Source organism: Megalobrama amblycephala, linkage group LG16 (assembly GCF_018812025.1).
Source record: "Megalobrama amblycephala isolate DHTTF-2021 linkage group LG16, ASM1881202v1, whole genome shotgun sequence".
Taxonomy (NCBI): domain Eukaryota; kingdom Metazoa; phylum Chordata; class Actinopteri; order Cypriniformes; family Xenocyprididae; genus Megalobrama; species Megalobrama amblycephala.
In genome coordinates, this window is record NC_063059.1 from 33,674,074 (window position 1) to 33,699,935 (window position 25,862).

The following is a 25,862-nucleotide window of genomic DNA, read 5'->3' on the forward strand; positions in this document are numbered from 1 at the left end:
GAACACAGTTTAAGATATTTTAGATTTAGTCCGAGAGCTTTCTGTCCCTCCATTGAAAATGTATGTACGGTGCACTGTCCATGTCCAGAAAGGTAATAAAAACATCATCAAAGTAGTCCATGTGACATCAGTGGGTTAGTTAGAAGTTTTTGAAGCACCGAAAATACATTTTGGTCCAAAAATAACAAAAACTACGACTTTATTCAGCATTGTCTTCTCTTCCGAAATCCTTTCCATTGAATTGATTCCATTGAATCCTTTCATCTCTCGGCGTTGGTAATGCACTTTTACGTCACCGTGGTTGTTTTTGGTGATTAGGACATCCACGACATGCACACTTACGCACCATTTTAAAAAATATAGCAATACCAAAATACAAACAATGTAGAATAGCTTGAATACAGCGTGCGTCTCCCTCAGACTGTAAACGAAGCTCGGGCGCACCAGATAACACGTCAGCAGCGTCTTACATCAGCAGCGTCACTGCGGAGTCGTGAACCACACTCTGGAGCAGAAGGGGGTGGTAATGCACCAATAAGCTGGATGCCAACCGCCGTAAAACAGGAAGAAGAAGAAGAAGAAGAAGAAGCGGAGTCGTGAACGCGGATTGACAACAGACCCGAATGAGAAGACAATGCTGAATAAAGTCGTAGTTTTTGTTATTTTTGGACCAAAATGTATTTTTGATGCTTCAACAAATTCTAACTAACCCACTGATGTCACATGGACTACTTTGATGATGTTTTTATTACCTTTCTGGACATGGACAGTATACCGTACATACACTTTCAATGGATGGAAAGAAAGCTCTCGGACTAAATCTAAAATATCTTAAACTGTGTTCCGAAGATGAACGGAGGTCTTACGGGTTTGGAACGACATGAGGGTGAGTCATTAATGACATAATTTTCATTTTTGGGTGAACTAACCCTTTAAAGCAGTTGTTTAGGAAACCAGTCATCTATTTCACACAGGAATAATCACAATTCTTTTGTGACTTGCTTTAGGATCCGCAGTTTTTCACTAACAAGGAAAATTGTGCACATTTTGTCTATCTGGACATTTGTGCTTGACAGTTCTGTATGTCCTATATCATTATGACACAAGAACACAAGCGGCACAGTGTATGTTGGAGCACACGAAACATGCTTTATAATTTTGAACATGTGGATCCTGTTTTTAAACCTGCAACAAATCAGGCCTATTTTTGACAAAATCATTAACTGGGATTGATTCACTCTACAGTATTCATAGGCAACGGTAATCCAATCTCCGCTCGTATGATAATTACCTATGGATTTTCTAATATCTGCTCAAAATGAATTTTAAAAGGCTGTCATAACTAGAAAGACAGCAAACAGAAGGACACCATGAGATTATATGTGAATAATTTTTCAGAATTGTGTTCCATTATCCAAAGCATTGAAATTTCTTCATGCAAGTTTATACCAAGAATCCATAATATTTATGTAATGCGCACATGAATATCCCATATCCCACATAATGTACTAAGACATAAATAGACTTATAAGTATAATTATATAAATAGACTGTTTAAGTATGTTACAGTGGTTATCAAACTGTAGAATATGGATTGGTGCCATCATATATTTATTACAATTTAATTATTATTAAATTAAATAATTGCTACTAATTCAAATGTTTAATGTTTAGGGAGATTTTGGTGATATGGTACTATGCAGAGCCGGCACCAGCAGCGCACTGAAGAGTGGGCGTGTGAAGTAACGAAAGGGGGGCGATGACATACCGCAGAGTATCCCCAGCTCGAAAAAACATACGTTTGTGGGTCATTCACATGTTGGACCATAAACAAACCTGACACTACTACAACTATGAAACTAAAAGCTACCGAACAAATACAGATGGCAGAGAATTGAATAATATTACTAAATAAAACAAATAGGAAAATTACGTAGACCAACATTTGAATATTTGATTCATCTATATCCATGAAATAAACATGTTTTAGACCATCAGATAGATATGTCCTATATACACAATTTAAGTGGTTTTATCATGAATACAGACAAGTTACCATGAGACCTCCACAACCAAAATTACGTAGTGTCTGCCTTACACACTCGTTGCAACGTGTTTAACAAATGTGTAAATTTATGGTAAGTTAGAACAGCCTGAACTGCAACCTGTGATAAACAATAACAATACAGTCAAATAATCAACTAACCACAACCAATTATTTAGCCCTCTAAACATGAAAAATTATCATACCTTTAGCCTACTCAAGCAGAGCTGTGTTCTTTGTGCTGCAGGAAGTCTGTAGATTAATGTGTCAAATTTGCCAATCAAAATGTGACATTGTGAAACAGACTATCCTTAATTAGAATGTTGCTATAGTAGCCTAATATTAATGCTAGAAAGCCTAAGCACCTTTTTTAACTAAATGTTCCACTAGAACCATTTTCCTGGTTACATTTGCACCGCCAGTAGGAACTCTGAAGTGACATAAGCCGTCACTTACATCCTGCTCCTGGTTGTTGTGCGGGATTTTATTTTGACAGCGCTGAGAAATCCAGAGCCTGAGCACACAGTCTACATTAGTAGGTATTAGAACTGTTAAACAAAGAAAGTAAATGGTATATGAAAAAGTATTAATAGTGTTTGCCGTGTGGTTGATGCCCAATGTCGCTAGCAGAGCAGATATATACAATGGCATGGAAAAGTATGTGAACCCCTTGCAGAATCTGTGAAAATGAGAATTATTTTAATAAAATAAGAGGGATAATAAAAAATGCATGTTATTTTTTGTTTAGTACTGTCCTGAGTAAGATATTTTACATAAAAGATGTTTGCATTTAGTTCACAAGACAAAACAATCGCTGAATTTATTAAAATAACCCCATTCATAAGTATGTGAACCATTGGTTCTCAATACTGTGTGTGGTTACCTGATGATCCACGACTGTTTTTTTGTTTTGTGATGGTTGTTCATGAGTCTCTTGTTTGTCCTGAGCAGTTAAACTGAGCTCTGTTCTTCAGAAAAATCCTCCAGCTCCTGCAGATTCATCAGTTTTCCAGCATTTTTGCATATTTGAACCCTTTCCAGCAGTGACTGTAGGATTTTGAGATCTGTGTTTTCATACTGAGGACAACTGAGGGACTCAAACACAACTATTAAAAAAGGTTCAAACATTCACTGATGCTCCAGAAGGAAACATGATGCATTAAGAGTCGGGGTGTGAAAACTTTTGAACAGGATGAAGATGTCAAAATTTTTCTTATTTTGTTTAAATATCATTGTTTTTCATTTAGTACTGCCCTTCGGAACCAACAGAAGATACTTGAATGTTTCCCGGCAGAAAAATTAAGTACAATTTACCTTGATATTTGAATTCAAAAGTTTTCACCCCTCGGCTCTTAATGCATCGTGTTTCCTTCTGGAGCATCAGTGAATGTTTGAACCTTTTTTAATAGTTGAGTTTGAGTCCCTCAATTGTCCTCAGTGTGAAAAGATGAATCTCAAAATCACACAGTCACTGCTGGAAAGGGTTCAAATATGCAAAAATGCTTGAAAACTGATGAATCTGCAGGACCCGGAGGAATTTTCTGAAGAACAGAGCTCAGTTTAACTGCTCAGAACAAACAAGAGACTCATGAACAACCATCACAAAACACAAAAACAGTCGTGGATCATCAGGAAACCACACACAGTATTGAGAATCAATGGTTCACATACTTATGAATGGGGTTATTTCAATAAATTCAGCTATTGTTTTGTCTTGTGAACTAAATGCAAACATCTTTTATGTAAAATATCTTACTCAGGACAGTACTAAACAAAAAATAACATGCATTTTTTATTATCCCTCTTATTTTATTAAAATAATTTCACAGATTCTGCAAGGGGTTCACATACTTTTTCATGCCACTGTATATATAATCATGTTTTGCTTGGTCCCTTCAAAATCACATTGGATTTCCTCCTTAGCGTAAAAGATGAGAAGTGCCTGGACGTTGGTCAATCTATCACTATTTTCCATGTTCGTGGTGTAAATATATAGGCTATAAACTGTGTGTTTACACTGCTTTTTAAAAATGACTGGTGCCTGTGTTTTGGATGCATTTAACCAGTCAGCGTACACTCACGGGTAGTTCCTATTGTGCTGGGTTAGACCCTACTCTGATGTAGGAGCTAATTTAGTCCCCCCTAAAAGGTTCCCCTATAACTAAAATCGCTTCCAATTCCCGTGGTGTGAAAACGCCGGAACTTCCGCCAATAGTTCTGGGATCTATGAAAACATTCCTCCGGTGTGAAAGCCCCTATAGATGCCTTTATAAGTGTCATTCTGAATTGTTCAGACCTCTTCCTGAGTTGTTAATGAATGTGGGGCTGCTTTGTAGGAAGCAAAAGACACTGTGAGGTTTTAATGAGCCCCTAATGCATCTGTCTACCTCTAGAAAAGCTGGAGACTCAAAACCGGAGCGTCCCCAGAGAAACCACCAGCTCAGCGTTCACTCTACATGTGCTTTCCAATTTAACTAAGAATTTGCTGTTGTACGTGAAAGGGTGGCCTGAAAAATTACACCAGCTCATCCTCTTCAGGGATATGACTAGACCCTTCGATCCCATTGTAGGCCGCCACAACAAAAGGGCCTCCAGTCCTAATTAAATATATTCATCTTCAGCCCACACTATAAGACTTACTCCCCAAACATCTTAGCAAATAGGCCATGGTTACTTTCATGGTCAGCCAATTAATTAAAGTATGTGATGTTGCTGTATGTTCAGTGATTAAAAATTAGGTTGTCAACTTGGTCGTCTGTGTCCCTGTAGTTTCTATGTTCTCTTTCTGTTCTTCAGCGGACATTTGGACTCTGAATTGATACTAAAACAAATATGCAATGATACCCAAGGGTGCAAAAAGGGAGTATTCAACGTATGAAATGCAAAAGGGTAGAAACAAAAACAACACATTTTTAAATATACAAATATTTTTAGATATAGATCATATTTAAATATCTCACATTTAGGCCCTATAAAACCTTAAAATAACCTAAATCTAACTGTGGCTATATCAACATGTAATATCATGTAATACAAAATAGATGAATTTAAAATGTAGTTTAAAAAAAACTTTACCAAAATCTCTCATTTGATTTTGATTACAAAAAAAGAGAGACAAAATATATTTTTAATGAGCCTTTATGGGTTTTCATGCTTGCAGTTGCCAGATATCAAGAGTAGAAATCCCCCAAAAGGAGCTTTGTATGATGCATTAGTATTTTGTTGTTTTCGAGAGTTTTTATGTTTTTTCTGTAAATGTTAGTTATTGTAATCACATTAACTAAAACTTACTGACTTTGCTCAGACAGGGTATAATTACTTACCAAAATTTTGTGGATATATTTTTTTATTTTTATTTTTTTCCCCCACACTTGTTGTTACACTTGTTGTTTTCCCGGTCAAAAATGACGACCTACAAAAAATAGCTTATAAATCTAATGTTATGCTATATTATCACCAAATATTGGATTCAATCTTTTGTCAACTTGTTTTATTTTAATTAGGACAGGTTTTGTATTTATTTTTTTAAACTGACTAGCATTCTCCATTGAGATATTCTGTTTAAATTAAACTGTAACAGATCCAGTCTGTGTTCCTTCATGAGCCGTTTGCACTGTTCGCTGTGACTAAATTAAAAAATAGCTGACGAAATAACACTAATTGGTCATGTATATTTCTCAACATATTCCACCATTATTAGATATTTTATGCTTACTACATCTGAATGGAGGAAGCTGACTAAATTCATCACACATTTTCACTAATTTCTTTAGTTGTCTGCAGAGCAAATGGTGCAACATTATTTAATTGAGCCTAATAATAATATCTAATAATATCATCAGGATAAAAATGTATGTGAAGCCATTTAAAATAACAAGAAGAAGATAAGTTAAGTTTTTATTTATGTATTGTTTAAAAAATGGAATTTTGTTGGCTCTATAGGACTTGTTTTTTCTTTTGTCTGTCATTAATATGTGTTGCATATTCTACTCTTTTCTTCTGGGGATACTTAAAAATCCCATTTTTGATCCAGATAGCATCCTTTTTTTTTCTTTTTGTTTTTGTGAAAATTGTGGCCAGGTATTAAAACGAAAACGTTTCTGTTGTAAACATGTGCATGTATCAGTATTGCCATTTTTATGAAGTAAAAAAAAAAAAAAAAAGCAATTGCAAGGCAATCTTTTATGTAATTTCATCACGTTGCAAGTTCTCAACCAGTAATTTGGGATGTTTTTTGGTGCATTTAGACCATTTGATCATGTTTTGCATGTGTGAGTGTATGTGTCTGTGTGTGTACATGCGCACATGTATTAATACCAAAATGAAGCCTTGCATGAAAGCTAATTCATCCTCACTCTCATTACCTCAGCATGGGGGCTCTTTCACAAGTAATGAATTTTAATTTTCCTGTGCCCAGCAAAGGTTGACAGACATACCAATCACATAGCATTCAAAATGATATTACCTCTCACATTAGTTCTCATTTAATCTTCTGCCAGCTTAAAGCCACAGACTCACTGCGAAAAGAGAATTGATCAGATAAGCATGCCTTTCATTCCAAAGGCACTAATCATAAGTGCACACAGGGGGGAAAAATAAATAAGAAATAACAGCTGTTCGGCCGACTTGTTTTTCAGTGGCTGTCTTTTGATCTGGGAGAAATATGTGCTAGAAATTCCTTAATGGATCTGTCTAAGACCCCTGCTGTGACCCCATATACTGTACAGTTATATTAAAGGTCTTACCATTCTGGAGACAATACCACTGCTTTCTGTTTCCATAAATATTTGAAGTCAGTTTTTAAAGGTGCAGTAAGCGATTTTTAAAAAACACTATTGAAAAGTGGATCGGACCGAGCACCAAAACACACTTGTAGCCAATCAGCAGTAAGGGGCGTATACACTCATGATGGATGAGGAGAGAGAGCTCAGTGCACAAGACAGACATTAGCAGAACGACTATAGAAAGAGAGAGATGGCAGAGAAATACAAAAGAGGAAAAGGCCAGGGCAATATAACTTTAAAATGAAGGGTTACGATCAGGCAAGAGGTAGGAGCCGTGTTAATATCGGAGAAGTTTTCCAGCGCTGGAGAGACCTTAAGGAGCGAGAAGGCCTGAAAGCAGATGCCGAGGTTCTTTTATTTCTTCTCGATATGCAAGTAATGTTGGTTCCCTTTCGTGGGAACTATCGACGCTACATCAATGACGTAGCGTCTCGTTCCCTTACCCAGGGAACAAGGGTTACATCAGTAACCCGAGACGTTTTGTTGTGTTTCACAGAACTAAGATATGCTGTCTTTTGCTTGAATATACTTGTGTGTCATCTTCGCTTGTTTGTTAATTTGCATTATTATTATTATTATTATAAGCCTGGAATGTCTATACCTCCTCCATCGCCTGTTTCAAGCATCAGCTCCCTGAAGTGTGTCCAAAAAGTGAGATACAATACTCCCAATATATGTTTTTTCTTTTGGTTCCCCTTTTAGTGATCGCTATAATGCCTTAATTTTGTCGCATTTGTAAAATATTAGTTATATGGACTATTGTGCTATGTAGGGAGCTGTTCATGAAAAACGTTTTTTGGGATGGAAGGGATGACTTTGCCATCGAAGGAGTAGAGTAGCTAAATAACAATTAGACGTTTGACCTGAACAGTGCTTCCCACAGGTTTGAAATACACTTGCGGTGGGAGCCAGATGAAAAATCCTCCGATTACCCACGGCACAAAAATGGTCTACTACATGTGACAAACAAAAAATAATGCGTGATTTTTAACTATATTTTTATTTATTGAAATTCATTTTAATTACATAAGCTACTATTACATTTAAATACATACTAATATTATGCATTATTATGCACTGTAAATTATGCAAAATGATAGCATATTAATGGTTGAGTTCACCTTGCTTTGCCATATAGTGTCTCTCTCAGTGAATGGGACACAGATTTTACTGATTGAATAATATGTGACAAATGTTCTTATTTTTTTCTTCCTGTGGGGGAGCATCCAAGCCAAAGACTACAGTAGTTTACTATGAATTAAATTAAATTGAAATCAAATTAAATACAATTTATTGTGTAACCAAAATACCAATAATGCCAAGAAGAAAAAAAATTGCGTGTGACTTTTAATTATAAACAAGCCTGAAATACACAGGGACTTTTATTTTGAAATGTCTATACTATTGCAGGCTGGTTCTTCAGATGAGAGAGATAAAATATGCATTCTTGCAACCATCTCTAAAACATTTTATATAAAGGCCATAAAGTAGACGTTGTCTTAATTCATCAACTCGAGTTCATTAGCAATCGCTTGGCATAAATGTGTGCTATTCATTGATTGGGAATCACTTTGAAGCAGTCTGAAGCGCTGTTGCGCGAGCTTGTAGAGCAGTGGTTCCCAAACCTGTCCTGGAGGACCCACAGCCCTGCACATTTTGTATGTCTCCCTATTTCTGACACACCCATTTCAGGTCTTGCTGTTTCTACTAACGAGCACACGAGTTGATATAAGATATATGAGGGAAACATACAAAATGTGGACAGGACAGGTTTGGGAACCACTGCTGTAGAGCATCCAACAGCGCCAGTTCTCGCGCAGACAGAACGAGCAGGTACAAAACGCGTAGGGTGAAGGGAGACTTTCCACTAGTCAATCGATCGCGGATGGTTTCATTATCTCGGGCGGTTAAAAAAGTATAAGAGGATAAAAATAATACAAGCAAAAATGTGTCTCCAAATACACTTGGGTGGCAGTTAATATACCTGGGCGGCCCGCCCAAGTAAAGTCTATGTGTGGGAAGCACTGCTGAATTATCATGGAAACACAAATTGCTTTCACATATTGATGACATCATACCCTCAGGCGGCAAACGCAGCAGAATCAACAGCTTTTAGCAGAAATTGCTAACTGTGCCTTTAACCATTCCCAATGGGACGAAAAATCACAAATGAGATCTTTTTAATTTCTCAATTGTTGGTGTTTGACATGGATAGGCCTCTGTCAGAACAGAACTTATTTATCTCTAAAAGAACGATTTTACCAACATTTTACACACATTCACATTACAGGGAGAACAAATGGAGACTTGCTCCTGATTCTCAGGATTTTCTTCTGAGAAATACAACTTTATCTCACGAGTCTGCTTTAAGAGGTCATTATGAATTTATTTATAATTTCAAATCTAATTCTTCAAAAATCATGATATGAAATCTATGCTATGCGATCCACATTAATTTTACAACATCATTTTTTTATATTTAATAAAATCCTAAGAGATTTTAGGAGGAAAAACCTGAGACGGAGTTGAAAGATTTTCAAGACATACTTTGAAAGTTGGTTTGGCAAAGCCTAGTCTGGAAGTTTTACAAAGCCTTGAAGTTTGAAGGTTATGAAGCATTAAGCATTTATACAGCATCTTTGAGATTCAAGAGACGAGTCATCTGTATTTGTGGTCCATTTTCACAGCAGAGAAAGACTGTGTATGACTGATATGTTAGCTAAAAGTTAATTTTGTCAACATGTAGGTGAGCATAAGTTATTTTGAGTTCAGCTGTTTTGAATAGATGTACAGTATGTCAGAACAGGCTGAATGACTGTGCTGATTTTGGTGGACATGAGGTTAAAAGCTCTAGTGGTTTTCAAACAAGAATTTGTTATTTTAAAATAATTATTTGAATATTGTTTTGAACAGTTGGATCTTGGGGTCAAAAAGTTGAGAAGGGCAAGTTAAAGGGGACCTATTATGCCCAATTTTACAAGATGTAAAATAAGTCTCTGATGTCCCTAGAGTGTGTATGTGAAGTTTTAGCTCAAAGTACCCTACAAATAATTTTTTTATAGCATGTTAAAATTGCCACTTTTTGGGGTTGAGCATTTCAGTGTGTGCCCTTTAAATGAAAATGAGCTGCTGCGCTTGGCCTAAAAGAGCGGAGCTTCAAGAGCTGATTCTCCAGTGTCAGGAGTCAGTCAGGACACACTATAATATCAGAAACTGCGAATATATCGTCGCTGTCCGATGAAAACCACGTATGTCCATTTTGCCGATTTTGAGATTTTTCGACGGATTGAATGTCCAGGTTCATTTCCGTATACAGTATGCTTCACATATCTAAATGGCCAATGAAAAGTTGTGAAATCATGTCATCTGATTTTCACGTATATCCATTTGGTGTCAAAGCTGTCAATCACGCCGCGTATCTCCCGCCCTGTGGAAGCATCTCGCCGGTCTCGTGAAGTTTCATCGAAGCTCAGCACTGGATAGCCGAATAACACTGTGAGGTAAAGTATCAGCAAACGTTTGTTTTTGACAACTGTTCTCAAGTAAACGTTTCCCCCCTGACGCCAGACGTACATCTAGGAGTGACAAAATTACGGTAGGACTGTGCAAACAAAGTATCTGTCTAGCATTACCATGTCAGTGTATTGATTCATTGTCCCTTCATAGTTTGCAAGAGACATTTAATAAATTTATAATTAATATTAAATAAACTAAGCGTATTTAATAAACTAAGACGTAGGCTATTTAATAAACTGAGCGTATTCATCTGTCAATATGAAACGCGACTTGGCCATTCTAATTAATGATCGGAAGAACGCGTATCGACCACCGTTACTGTAAAATATGCACGTATGTCCATTTAAACTCAATTTTGGTCAAATGTTGATTATATCATTACACTGGCAAGAATATGGTTACATGTAAAGATGCCGTACCAAGTATGACAACGCTACATTCAACTGCTTTTGAAATACGGTGTTTTTTTCACTTCCTGAAAAGTAACAGTTTTGGACATACGTGAGTTTCATCGGGCAGCGACGATATGCTGCATGGAGATAGAACAGGTATAGTTTAGTTCAATTACGTTATAACTTATATTGTCTTCTTGTTTTTATACACTATATTAGTACAAGCCTGTTTAATATTATCCATAAACTCTCTCTCTCTCCCTTGCATTATCATCAACATACATAGCGAAGTACACAGAAACACTTGTTACAACTAACAGTAAACCAATATATAAAGACCTTATGCCTTTTCGGTGGTGCTTAATAAACTGGTAAACTTTATATCCATAAATCAACTCTGATGAACTGTAATAAAGTGCTCTCACCTTCATTACTGCTGTATCCAGTATCACTCTGGAGGCTGTAAGCTGGATCACAAACAGTTTACTGATCCATCCTTGAGTAACAAATTTTTAGCACAACCTCTGTTTTGTATTGTCCCTTTGTATTGACATTCGTTCACAAAGCAGTCCAGTGTGAAATGATTTATGCAGACATAAATGAATTTCGGTAGATTTGAGGGAGCATTTTCTTCGAAAACAAAATTAATCCACCTCGTCTTCGGCGGCTCAGATTTAGGGAGTAAATGGAGAGAGCTACAGTATGTGGATTAATCCATCCAGCAACAGAACACCTAAAATGCTTGGGAGACATTCTCGTCAGTGCAGCAATGGCAGACTGTGAACTTGCTGTGAACTCGCTCAGGGCGGTTCTATGTTAAAATGGCAGTGTCTGTCAACATTCGTGGGAGGGGCCTGTGGCTAAAGTGATGTCACATTGCCAGGGAAACGCTTGTTCTGAGACACTGCTTATGATTTATGGGGATTGAAAAAAAAGGAGTGGTTGGATTTTTATCATTATAGGGTGGTTGTGTACACACACTGCCAACACACATTTATGTCCAAACACCATGCAAAAGTGAATTTTGCATAATAGGTCCCCTTTAAAGAAGACCTATTGTGCTTTTTTTACTTTTTTTAGTGTGTAATGTTGCTGTTTGAGCATATAAAAGGTCTGCCAAGTTACAAAGCACAGAGTCACTCCAAAGGGAGTTATTCATTTTATCAGTAAGCACTTTTTCCGAACTCCCTGAAATGCCTTTATTGTAGTCTTGAGTTTTCTTTATGAATGTACACCTCACAATATCCCTTATTTAAATAATTCCGGCCAAGGCATAGGCAAAAAAAACAGGGATGAGGCTTGGTTGAGTTGCGTTAGTGGTGTGTTGAAACCATAGACTGTAAAAAAAAGATGGACAACACACCTGCACTCTTTTCCATTGTAGAAAAGTAAAGCCGCCAATGTCCCAATATGGCGCTGAGATCTTGGAACCCGAGTCTGTGCGGTAGTGAGCGTTAAGTGGAGCCGCATTATCAAGGCCCCGCCCACAGCACAGAATCAGGGTGTACTCACACTAGGCACTCTGAACTGTGCCCGAGCGTGTTTGACCCCCAAAGCCCGGTTCGTTTGACAAGTGTGATAGCTAACAGCTTCACCAGATCCATCCAGTGACAGTTACAGTCATATTTAATGCCGTTCAGTACTTGCTCTGCAGTAAATCACTGCGCCGTTTCATGTTTGTTTTATTATTTCGTTTTCTGTCTGAATGAGTCGGCACTTCAGCATTGTGTATCAGACATTGCCACCTTGTGGAATAAAGGTGAATTGCACTTATTCCGTCATCTAAGATTCAATTATTGTTGTGCAGAAAAAATATACGTACACTCATACACACCTCAGGTCTTTAGCGACCCTATACAATTTTTACAAAAGAATTATACAAAAATAGGCATTCTTTTATAATTTTATGATTTTTTTTCTTGTTATATTCTTTATAATGAATTGATTGAGGAATACCAAGAAGGTTGATGTCTAACTTTAAAAAATGAATGAGGAGGAGGGTAGTGAATGACGTCCCGGGTCACTAAAGACCCAAGGTATGCATTTAAGGGATAACGTCACCTACCTTCGTAGTTTGTAATAGTCCTCTGATACGTGCAAGTGAAAATCGTTGCACGGCATAAATGATAAATCTATTAGGCAGTATCTTAGCGAAAGATTTCTTCCATACAAAAAGTTGCATCGTATATGACGTAAGCGTGCTCCGGCCTGGAACGTTAAGGGCAATATGAGTGCGGGCCAGCGGGGGAGTGGGGAGGTGGGACAATCGTGCTCAGTTCAAGGCAACTGTGCCTAGTGTGACTACACCCTCAGTTAGTATAGTTTACTGCAGAACAAATCATTATGTCGGTATGAAATAAACAGTTATGGAAATGTAGAAATTAAAGTTAAAGCTCCAATCTCCTACCGATAATCTTGAAAAAGGTCTGTTGGTGCCTCAGTGACAACTTCGCTCAGAGAAGTAGGCTAGTATGTGGTTCCGAATCGAGCAACAGTTATGGTAAGGGGCTTGATATTTCCAAAACAAGCTTGATCAATCACAACACACTGGTCCAGCTGACCAATCAGAGCACAGGAAGGAGTGGCTTCACAGAGACCAGAATAACACAGTGTGCTACTGACAGACTGGGAAGAGAGGTGCTGCAACAGTGTCAAATATGTGAAAAATAATGGTTTGTTGTTTTTGTCATTGTTTTTTTTTTTTTTTTTTTGTATGAACATTCAAACATAAAAACCTATTCTAGTAGCCCCAAAAAACAAAATCAAGACTTTGTAAAATGGCATAATATACCCCCTTTGAGAAGAAATCTCAAAGTTTTTTGGTTTTGGGTTGATGATTTTGAAACCCTAACCCAAGTTTTGCAGTTTACTTTGTCAATCCACCATAATAAAACATAACTGAGAAGTCTCATGAGCTCTGAAAGCACAACCTCTGAGCGATACGGTTTTCCTCTGGGCTACTGAGAATCACAAAGCAGCTGCCGCAGAGAGATTCGCCCTGAGCTGTTGTTGAATCCTGTTGTGCAACATTTCTACAAATGCTACTGCTGGCTTTAATGCTGATGACTAAGGCAGACACATTAGTCCAGATAGGGGGGTGTTATCGCTGTGTAATGAATTGAGATGGTTGTTCCACTGGCTGCTGCATGGTTATTTGTTAGCTTTTTTTTTGGTGGTGCCCAAAGCATACAATGTACAGTGGCTTGCTTGGCTGCTTTCTGGTCATTCATCAACGAATGATTTCCATTATGTGGTGCAGTCAGCTGAAACAGAAAAAAGCTTTTCTGGATGTGCGGTTCATTCATTCATTCATTCATTGCTGCTTCCTGCTCGACCTAAGAACAAGCGTTTATGAGATATGTCGGTACTTTAATTCCCTACTGAGAAATTTGAGTCTTTAAGTTGATTCAATAAGAGCAGTGTTGGGGAAGCTACGAAACTGTAGGCAGTCAAGCTAGTCTGTTAAAAACATCTACAAAAAGTGCATTGAAGCAGAATTAATCTGACACAAAAACAATGAGGATGTCAGTTATAATGACAGGATTAAACTGAACAGATAATCTGACAGTAAATACTTTTTTTACCTTTTAAAAAAAGTACTTATTACAGAAATAAAAGAATATTAAGTACAAACTGAATGTAATGTTTTCTGAAACTTAATTGTATGTAATTGCAATTAAAAAAAATTGTATTATAGTTTAAATGTATATTAAATGCAGTTATAGCTGATTTTTAAAAAGCCTTTTTAACCCGTTTAATTGGGACTTAAGTACATCTTTATATGTAATTTCATAATTACTTCTGTTATCTTTGAAATATGCTTAAGTTTACTGAGGAATGTACTGACAAGCATTTATGGAAAAATAAAATGTGCTTAAATGTCACCTCTTTTGAATCTCATACTTCATGTATTTAAATATATTTGTAATTACACATTAGTAATGATGAAGTTGCGATTTAGTACATTTATGGCTTTAGTATGTTAGTCAACACATCAAAATACTTGTACTTCATATAAAACACAAAAAATGATCATTGAAACAATGATTTAAAATTACTTTAAAGTAAAACTTTTAATTTGACATTATCACTAAGTGCACATTTTAAAAATGCACTTAAATGCGTTAAGAATGACAGTCATGAAAGCATACTTTCTTTAAGTACACATATGGCCTTTTATTTAATTATTAAATAGGATGTGTGAGTACAGGTTTTTAAAAATATACTTTTAAGATTTAACAAGTGCACATTCAGCACGATTATGCACACTTTTACATCTGTAATGCTGGGGTCGACTCAGAAAAAAGTGCAGGAAATTTATTACAATTGATAATAGTAACAAAATAAACAAACACAAGAACTGTGAATTCAAATAAAATGCAAGAAACAGAACTGACGACGTCCACACATAACATCTTTGAAAGGACAGCAACTGACCAGGAACAAACAAGGCAAACAAGACACCTGGAATCAATGACATGATAATCAACAGAAAATCTACAATTAGGCTGTGTCTAAAATCACCCCCTATACCCTTAAATAGGGTGCTATTTGAGGGGACAGCCATTTGTAGTGGTGTCTGAAACCATAGTAGACGTTATCAAGTGCACTCATTCAATACCACAATGCTCCGCAATAACGAGTGTACAACTGATGTACGCTCAACGGTTAGAGAATACCCATAATGCACTGTGAGGGTTGCGAATTCCTGCATCTGACCAGAAGATGGCGCCAGCAGTTGAATCATCCATCCATCCATTTTCCAAACCGCTGGTCCAATGTGGCTATATATCATGATTATGAAATTGTTTAATTAAGGTTTATACATAGTTTCCATGACAGGGTTCAAGATAAATCTTTTCATTACTACTGGAGCTCCCAGTTTGCTAAATTTCAAATAACTATTAAACAGCAAGCACAAACTATGCAAAAGTGGCAGCTTCCGGCGCACTTAGTGTCTGAATTCACTCACTCATTTTCCTTCGTTCCCTCAAGTGAACTATATTAGTGGACTAATGTAGGGAATAGTGAATGAGGGTATAGGTGGTGATTTAGGACACAGCCCTAGACCACCAATACACAGGAAACAGGAACTTAATAGACTACAAAATAAAAGACATGATCCAAAAACTTGCTGGTAGATTACAGCAAAACAATCCACATTGACACAAACCTCTGCTCTGGTCACGTCGCAGGAAAACACATTTTTGTGTTGTAGCACTGAGGAAACGAACACCAACGATATGTCTCTGAATGACAACAAACCGAGGCGAGAAAAGTGAGACTTCCTCATGCATAATACCGCAATTATAATCTTATGCATACTACAGCGCAGTGATTGGATTAAATGAACTTTAGGTCATGAATGTTGAGAATCGCTCGAAACGGTCTACGTCAGATTTTGTGATGTTGCTCCGACTCAGCTTTTCAAACCGGAAGACAGAAATCGCTCTGAAAAATGCAAAAATAACTATTTTTCACTTATGAATAACATTAATGAGTACCTTTAGTGTTTTCAATGATGTGCAGCCTATACATATCTGTTCACAGCTCAGAAAAAGTGTTTTGGGGTTTCATGACCCTTTAACATGCTCAAAAAAATCTTTAAAATTGGCACAAACATTGGAATCTGCAGCCATTAGGATGCCGCAGAGACTGAGACCCCGGCGTGGCACAGGGGCTCTATGGCGCCCCCTTGAACAGGGTCCGAAAACTTGGTCCATATATCAAACACGCTTGCATGTATTAGTATGAAACTCGGTACACATATAGACCTCATCAGGCCAAACAACTTTCAAAATCAAAGTTATACGCCAGCTCAACAGGAAGTCAGCTATTATGGGTTGTTTGAAAAAGGCATGCTCTGGAATTTGATATACTCCTCCTAGGCGATTAATCCGATCATATCCAAACTTGGTCGGCATGAAGTCAAGACAATGAGGATGCTAAATTCTGAGCGATTTTTTTGGCGAGGCAACTAATTTATGGTGAGAAAAGGGGAACAGGAAACTTCTTCATACATTGATTTTTATGAAACTTCAGCAGTGTATTCCTTGTAGGAGGTCGATCACATGGATGTCACTATTGTGATTATTATAGCGCCATCAACTGGCAGCAGAAAGTCACTTTCAAAATGCTTTGAGATCACGCTCTTATTTGTACCTGATTTGCCATAAACTTCATTATAATAAATGTCAAGACATGGCAAAAGTAGACCTGTGAAAAGATTTTTGATATTTTTCAAACACTGTTGCCAGGGCAACAGATCAAACTTCAATATTTGTTTTGGATGCTTTTGAGACTCTTAGCATGAAACTCCATTACAACATCAATTTCAATGTAGAGACTGCAATGAAGTAGTGAATTGTTGTTTCAAACGATTTATTTACACCATCCAAACATATAAAAAATTGCTGCTTGTCCAAAAAATTTTACGAAAATCATATGTATTATTAGCAGAATAAATATTAAGGTCTGACTTAGTTGATAAATGACTGGTATTTAGTTGCTTAAAAGCTTTTATATAATGTATAGTCTGTTTTTTCTCATTTGATTTCAGGTCAGTCTATTCCATTTACAGGCCACAACTACACAAAAGGCCCTTTAGGCAGTATTTAACTGATGCTGAAGCTTTGCCCTGTTGTAATAAAGGGCCAAATGGAGCGAATAGCTGATCTGGGATCTGCTTTAAGTGGTTTGGACTAAAATGTGAAACGTAAGCTGCTGACCCATCATCCACCTGTACCAGCACAGCAGCGTCTGCTCTCACAGGAACAAGCATTTAACAGCCCGTACACAAACGTCTTTGTTATTTTCTCAGCATAAGAGCAGCAATAAAAAGAGTTCAAGGAGATCTGAGATTGAAGCCATCAAGTTAATAGTGAAAAATACAGCTAGCATATAGATTTTTTATTTTTTCTGCATCCAGGTACTGTCTCGTTGTCTTTTATGAAAAATTTAGTTCATTGTTTTGATGGAGTTTAACTGTAAGATGTTCATCGCAATGTCACATAACTTTAGAACTTTTTTGAAAGGAAGCTGATACATCATTTATATGCCTCACATTCAAGTCTTTGACACAAACTTGTACCAAAAGCGACAAGCATTCAAGATACACCTTTTTTATATCAGTTAACATTCTCTGGGAATCAAACCCATTATCTTGCTAGCGCCATGTTCTACAATTTGAGCTACACGAGTGTTTCCAGTTGTGATGTTTTGATCTATTTTTCAGTTGAACTGAAATTGAATAGGACCAGCACACTGCTATGACATTATCTTTGCATTTACAGAGCAGATCAACATCAAAATCTCAGAGTTTATCTTAAAAGTAAAATGAACACTTGAGATTTATGGACCTTTTTTCTCAAGTTCTTTCTGAACTATTATACAGTTGGATAAAACTTAGTTTCTGTGTGGAATGTAGCTCATCAGTTAAGAAACAAGAAAGAAAAAAATAAACTTTTTTTATTACATCAGCAGCTCAAAAGATAACACTCTTTGTATAAATCATGAACTTTAGGATTAAGGAAAAGGCTGTTTTGAAATGTAATTACAAAAGAGTTAGACTAGGATAAAGAATATGATGTTGTATCATCACTTTCTTCCCTTTCCAAAAGATCTCTAATTCTCAAAAAAAAAAAAAAGAAACAATGGATTTAGTAAACCAGAATAAGAAATTCAGACATTAAAGTTGAAGTGTCAGAAACTTCCAGTCACGTTATCGAAATTTCATTGGCAAGAAAAGTCCATTGTCAAAAAAGTAACAATGTCTGAAACACTTCTCACACAAAAGTCACTTTCCGACCAAGCAAATTTCTGTTGTTCAACGCGGTAAACCTGCTTGATCAACTTGAACCCGTTGCAAAATCTGCATGGGGAAATCTTTCGCCCTCATGTAGAATTCCAGATTGTGTGGATTCCTATTGCACGGAGCCCTGCACATAACATGCGGGAAAAAAATATGAATATCGTGGCCACAAAAATTAATAATTCATTCCCGCAACTTACTAATACGTCAGCACATTTTACTAATTCGCTCCCTAGTTTTAAGTAAATCATGTGCACAATATAATAATTACAGTAGTTCTCTGGATTTACTAAATCATGGCCATATTGTAATAATTCGTTCCTTTGTGTTAGTCAAAGGGTTAGTTCACCCAAAAATGAAAATTCTGTCATCATATTCTCACCCTCATGTGATTACAACCCTGTAAGACTTTGTACATCTTCGAAACACAAATAAAGATATTTTCATGAAATCTGAGAGATTTCTGTCCCGCCATTGACAGTCCACACAAAGTTCATAAAGAGATCGTAAAACTAAGCCAAATGAATTAAGTGGTTTATTAAAGGTGCCCTAGAACTTTTTTTAAAAAGATGTAATATAAGTCTAATGTGTCCCCTGAATGTGCCTGTGAAGTTTCAGCTCAAAATACCCCATAGATTTTTTTTAATTCATTTTTTTAACTGCCTATTTTGGGGCATCATTATAAATAAGCCGATTCAGGGCTACTGGCCCTTTAATTCTCGTGCTCCACGCCCACGGAGCTCGCGCTTGCCTTGAACAGTGCATAAACAAAGTTTACACAGCTAATATAACCCTCAAATGGATCTTTACAAAGTGTTCGTCATGCATGCGGCATGCATGCGTCGGATTATGTGAGTATTGTATACTGTTATATTGTTTACATTTGATTCTGAATGAATTTGAGGCTGTGCTCCATGGCTAATGGCTAATGCTACACTGTTGGAGAGATTTATAAAGAATGAAGTTGTGTTTATGAATTATACAGACTGCAAGTGTTTAATAATGAAAATAGCGACGGCTCTTGTCTCCGTGAATACAGTAAGAAACGATGGTAACTTTAACCACATTTAACAGTACATTAGCAACATGCTAACGAAACATTTAGAAAGACAATTTACAAATATCACTAAAAATATCATGATATCATGGATCATGTCAGTTATTATTGCTCCATCTGCCATTTTTCGCTATTGTTCTTGCTTGCTTACCTAGTCTGTTGATTCACCTGTGCAGATCCAGACGTTACTGGCTGCCCTTGTCTAATGCCTTTCATAATGTTGGGAACATGGGCTGGCATATGCAAATATTGGGGGCGTACACCCCGACTGTTACGTAACAGTCGGTGTTATGTTGAGATTCGCCTGTTCTTCGGAGGTCTTTTAAACAAATGAGATTTATATACTGTAAGAAGGAGGAAACAATGGAGTTTGAGACTCACTGTATGTCATTTCCATGTACTGAACTCTTGTTATTTGACTATGCCAAGATAAATTCAATTTTTCATTCGAGGGCACCTTTAAAATATTTCTGAAGAGATATGATCACTTTATGATAAACATTTAATTTAGGCTTTTATTCACATATTCACATTAAGCAAGTACGGTTGAGCTGTTTGTGTTCGCTGATCAATGTTTATATATGAATAAAAGCCTAAATTCAATCTGGTCATCATATAAAGCGATCGAGTCTCTTCAGAAAATTTGTACTAAACCACTCAATTCATATGGATTAGTTTTACGATCTCTTTATGAACTTTTTGAAGCATCAAAGTGGTAGTTGAGTAGCTGTCTATTTTTCATTTAAAAGATCTTTATTTGTGTTCCGAAGATGAATGAAAGTTTGGAACAACATAAGGGTGTAAGAAAATTTTGATTTTTTTTTTCTTTCTTTCTTTTTTGTGAACTAACCCTTTAAAGGTGCCCTAGATTCAAAATTTGAATTTATCTTGGCATAGTTGAATAACAAGAGTTCAGTACATGGAAAAGACATACATTGAGTTTCAAACTCCATTGCTTCCTCTTTCTTATGTAAATCTCATTTGTTTAAAAGACTTCTGGAAAACACACGGATCTCAACATAACACCGACTGTTACGTAACAATATTTGCATATGCCAGCCCATGTTCCCAACATTATGAAAGGCATTACACAAGGGCAGCCAGTAACGTCTGGATCTGTGCACAGCTGAATCAACAGACTAGGTAAGCAAGCAAGGACAACAGCGAAAATGGCAGATGGAGCAATAATAACTGACATGATCCATGATATCATGATATTTTTAGTGATATTTGTGAATTGTCTATCTAAATGTTTCATGTTGCTAATGTACTGTTAAATGTGGTTAAAGTTACCATCGTTTATTACTGTATTCACGGAGACAAGAGCCATCGCTATTTTCATTTTTAAACACTTGCAGTCTGTATAATTCATAAACACAACTTCATTCTTTATAAATCTCTCCAACAGTGTAGCATTAGCCGTTAGCCACGGAGCACAGCCTCAAACTCATAGAGAATCAAATATAAACATCAAAATAAATACTTTACTCACATAATTCGAACCATGCATACATCATGCATGACGAACATCTTGTAAAGATCCATTTGAGGGTTATATTAGCTGTGTGAACTTTGTAAATGTGCTGTAATATAATCGAGAGCTCATGTGGCAGGGAGCACGCGAATTAAAGGGGCCGTGCTGAAAAAATCAGTGCATAGTTAATGATGCCCCAAAATAGGCAGTTAAAAAAATTAATTTAAAAAAATCTATGGGGTATTTTGAGCTGAAACTTCACAGACACATTCAGGGGACACCTTAGACTTATATTACATCTTGTGAAAAAGCATTCTTGGGCAAATGTCTGTGTATATTTGGAGAAAGTATTTTAACATTGAAAAAAACTGCACACTCAAGTAAAACTCCATATCCCAGTCTCTTTTCTGACCTTCCTAATAATTTGTTTCTTCTTCCTCTTAGTCTGATCACTTGATTTGTTAGCCAGCATCACTATTTAACATTCACACTCCGTGTCAGTTTCAAGAACACCTCACACCTCATGTGCTCATGTTGTTCTGGAATAATGAAGGAGGCAGTCGACACTGCGGTCGGTACAACACGTCCGTAGCATGTGGGCCTTGAATGAGACAGATCCCAATGTCACCTTCAGGAGAACGCAGCAGTGCCTGGCGCTTTTGGGAAACCCACACGGTGATCCCCTACTGCCACGAGACGAGTATTAGCTTGTGAATAATTTCATGCATGCTAACACACTGATTTACGAGCCACTTTACACTTCCTGCGATTTAGCTGTAAACAGAACTGGATATTCTGTCTAAAAATATTTACGTTTATTTAATGTGTATTATTTTTTTTTATTGTGTGTTTATATTATTTTATTTAATATATTTACTATATTATATCAAATATTTTTCGACAGGATATTCAGTTTTACATCATGAATGTATTCAGTTTGCTCATTTGTAAGAAGATAAAAGCATATATACAACCATTCATAAGTTTGGGATCAGTAAGATCTTTTTTTCCCCCTTTTTTAAAGAAAAAAAAAATTATTCCAAAATTTTATGCATTAAATTAATCAAAAGTGACATTAAAGACATAGAATAATGCTATTATATGTATTTCAATCTCTATGTATCACTGTTTCCACAAATTAATTAAGGAGCATGAGTTTGATAATAATAATAAATGTTTCTTGAGCAGCAAATCAGTATATTAGAATGATTTCTGAAGGATCATGTGACGCTGAAGACTGGAGTAATGATGCTGAAAATTCAGCTTTGATCACAGGAATAAATTACATTTTAAAATATATTAAAATAGAAAACAGTTATTTTGAAATAATATTGCAATATAAAATATTACTGTATTTTTATCAAGTAATTGTAAAAAGTTGCACACTTCGAGACCACCTACGACATTAGCAAATTTTCCCTGAAGCTAAATGGGCTTAAAAACAAAGGAAAACTGAGTTGAGATGCAACCGGAATGCAATTAGGCGACTTTACAGCAAGACAAGGAAAACAAATGCGGAATAAGTCCGAGCAGAATCCACTGAGGCTGCGTGATTAAGCCTGGCTTGGATGTCCCCAGTGCCCCTTACACACACTTACACACACACAGACACACTATACTTTCCATCCCCCTTTCCCAGATGAGACACAAGACAGTTGCTAACTCGGATCGAAGGCCCACCATAGTCTGGATTATGTGTCAATTTGCCACCCAGCTGCAGTGGCAGTGTCTCCCTTGCCGAACATGACTAGCTCTAATTAGGCCATGCTACCAATTACTGCTGATCCCAAGTCAGAATGAACAGAAAGAGAGGGAGAGAGGCAAAGAATTACACCATTGTTTCGCTTTCTATACCCAACCGCTGTGCTAAATATGTGCAATAATCCATCATTTTGATCTTAACTGGTTTAACACGCTCTTATTATATGTAGTATTCAATAGGACCTAAAAGTCGGACCAATAGTTGGACCAATTTAGTTGTTCATGAATCCCAACTACGCACGGTATGAAAGGTTGTAGAGTTATGGCAAAAAGAGCATTGCTATGCCGTTGTAGACATAAAATGCATCAGAATAATAATTTATTATGCTACTTGCTAAAAAAAAAAAAGAGAATATGCAGCAAATAATGAAAAACCTGTAATTATTTACTTGCCTTCATGTCGTTTGAAACCCGCATTTTGTTATTATTGCTGTGGAACACTAAAGGACGAATCTTCACATAACTCTTTTCCATACAGCAACATTTAATTTTTTTACAGCTGTTATTGTTGTTAAAGGATTAGTTCACTTTCAAATAAAAATTTCCTGATAATTTACTCACCCCCATGTCATCCAAGATGTTCATGTCTTTCTTTCTTCAGTCGAAAAGAAATTAAGGTTTTTGATGAAAACATTCCAGGATTTTTCTCCTTATAGTGGACTTCAATGGCCTCCAAACGGTTGAAGGTCAAAATTACAGTTTCAGTGCAGCTTCAAAGGGCTTTAAACGATACCAGACGAGGAATAAGGGTCTTATCTAGAGAAACCATCACTCATTTTCTAAAAAAAAATTTAAATATTATAAAATCTATAATAAAATAATATAAATACGTTTTAACCATAAATGCTCATCTTGAACTAGCTCTCTTCTTCTTCTTCTCTATTAGATTTCCTGCAGTGTAGACACTGCTAAGTGCAGATGCTGCCCTCCGGAGGTCAGATTTTGAACTAATTGTTATATACTTGCACTAGCATATTGTATATGACAATTTAGTTCAAACTTTGACCTGAGGAGGGCAGTAATACAGTGTCTACACTGCAGGAAATCTAATAGAGAAGAAGAAGAAGAGAGCTAGTTCAAGATGTTGTTTGTTTAAAATCTATAAAATTGTAAAAAAAAATTAGAAAATGAGCGATGGTTTCTCTAGATAAGACCCGTATTTCTCGCCTGGGATCGTGTAGAACGCTTTGACTGCAATGAAACTAATTTTTACCTTCAACCGTTTGGAGTCCATTGAAGTCCACTATATGGAGAATAATTCTGGAATGTTTTCATCAAAAACCTTAATTTCTTTTTGAATGAAGAAAGAAAGACATGAACATCTTGGATGACATGGGGGTGCGTAAATTATCAGGAAATTTTAATTTGAAAGTGAACTAATCCTTTAAGCATAGTTTAGCAACTTAAATGTATTTTCAGTAGCATTGAGAGTAGCTGTTTGAAGTAGCATAGCTTTTCCACAAACTATATGCCTACCCAGCAATTAGTGGCGTAGCACGACCAAATGCTAAATTTCCCCACCATTGACGGAGTTTTCCGGCTTTCCATGTTGTCACTGTTATACATAGGGCTGGGACAATACATCAATTCTTGATCGATACAATGAATCTGTATTGATCCTGATATTTCTCTCTTGAATCGATTCTGAGCTTAGTTTTAACAGCAGATGGCGCTCTAGGCTAGTTTTTAACTGCACGGTCAAATGCTGACGAAGAAGACTGCTGAACAGCGCTCGTGCGTTCGGTTGAGTCATGTAAGTGGTTAAATACACTTGCACCTCGGCTTAGAATACTTTTAAGATGTGGGATTTGTAACTTGCTTCAACCTTTTCAAACTTCCTGAATGATTATTTTAGGTTGAAGTGGTGTGTCTAAAGGAACTGGAAGCAGGCAGTGTACGAGTGTTTCTAATGCATATATAGTAGCGCCATCTACTGTTTAAAAACTAAGCTCAGAATCGATTCAAGAGAGAATCGCGATACATCGAAAAATATCAGAATCACTCCAGATTCTTTGTATCGTGAATTGAGATTCGATGTATTGTCCCTGCCCTAGTTATACGGTAGGGGGCGCTATTACGTAGCTTCTGAAAGAGTACAGAATCTCCGTATCAAAACAGGCAAAAAATACACAGAAACAAGCGATAAAAGCATTGCTTATTCATGGTGTAGTTGTTTTGTTTTTTTGTAGAGACTTTCTTTTGATATATTGCATGTTAGGTATTCATAAAACAAAATATTTTGGGGGCCATGAAATTTTTGTGAAAATTATCAAAAATGCTGGCGGTGGCTGGCAACTTCTTTTTTTTTCGTTTTTTTTTATGTTGGCGGGGAAAGATGATCCCAGCCTAGGAATAAGGGTCTTGTCTAGCGAAACAATCTGTCATTTTCTAAAAAACATAAAATTTATATACTTTTTAACCACAAATGCTTGTCTTGCACTAGCTCTGTGATGTGCCACGCATTACGTAATCATGTTGAAAAGGTCACACAATCATTTCGCTAGACAAGACCCGTATTCCTCATCTGGGATCGTGTAGAGCCTTTTGAAGCTGCGTTGAAACCCGTTGTACCCCAGTAAAGTCCACTATATGGAGAAAAATCCTGGAATGTTTTCATCAAAAATCTTCATTTCTTTTCGAGCGAAGAAAGAAAGACATAAACATCTTTAATGACATGGGGGTGAGTAAATTATTCTGAAGTGAACTAATCCTTTAATACCTCAGTTTAGGAAATCAAACATCCTCACCTAAACGACCCTGTTTCTCTCTCAAATGTTAAGATGGAATGCCTGATTCATTTGAATGAGTTAGTTAGTTCCTACTGTCCTCTCTCTCTAATGCCTGCCATTGGAAAATCAAATTCATGCTAGTCAATCAGTTCATTTGAACCAACCTGATTTCATGAGAAAACAAAACTATGGTGGCAAATGCATATGAAGTTTGTACAGTTTGGGGGCAGTCTTGGCCTAATGGATAGAGAGTCGGACTTGTAACCCAAAGGTCATGGGTTCGAGTCTCAGGTCT

General features: G+C 36.7%; 1 protein-coding gene across 7 annotated transcripts in view; it reads left to right on the top strand.

The window, feature by feature from the left end:
- cadm2b (cell adhesion molecule 2b) overlaps window positions 1-25,862 on the top strand; it is a 259,203-nt gene that overhangs the window by 177,396 nt on the left and 55,945 nt on the right. The gene's annotated exons all lie outside the window — the stretch shown is intronic.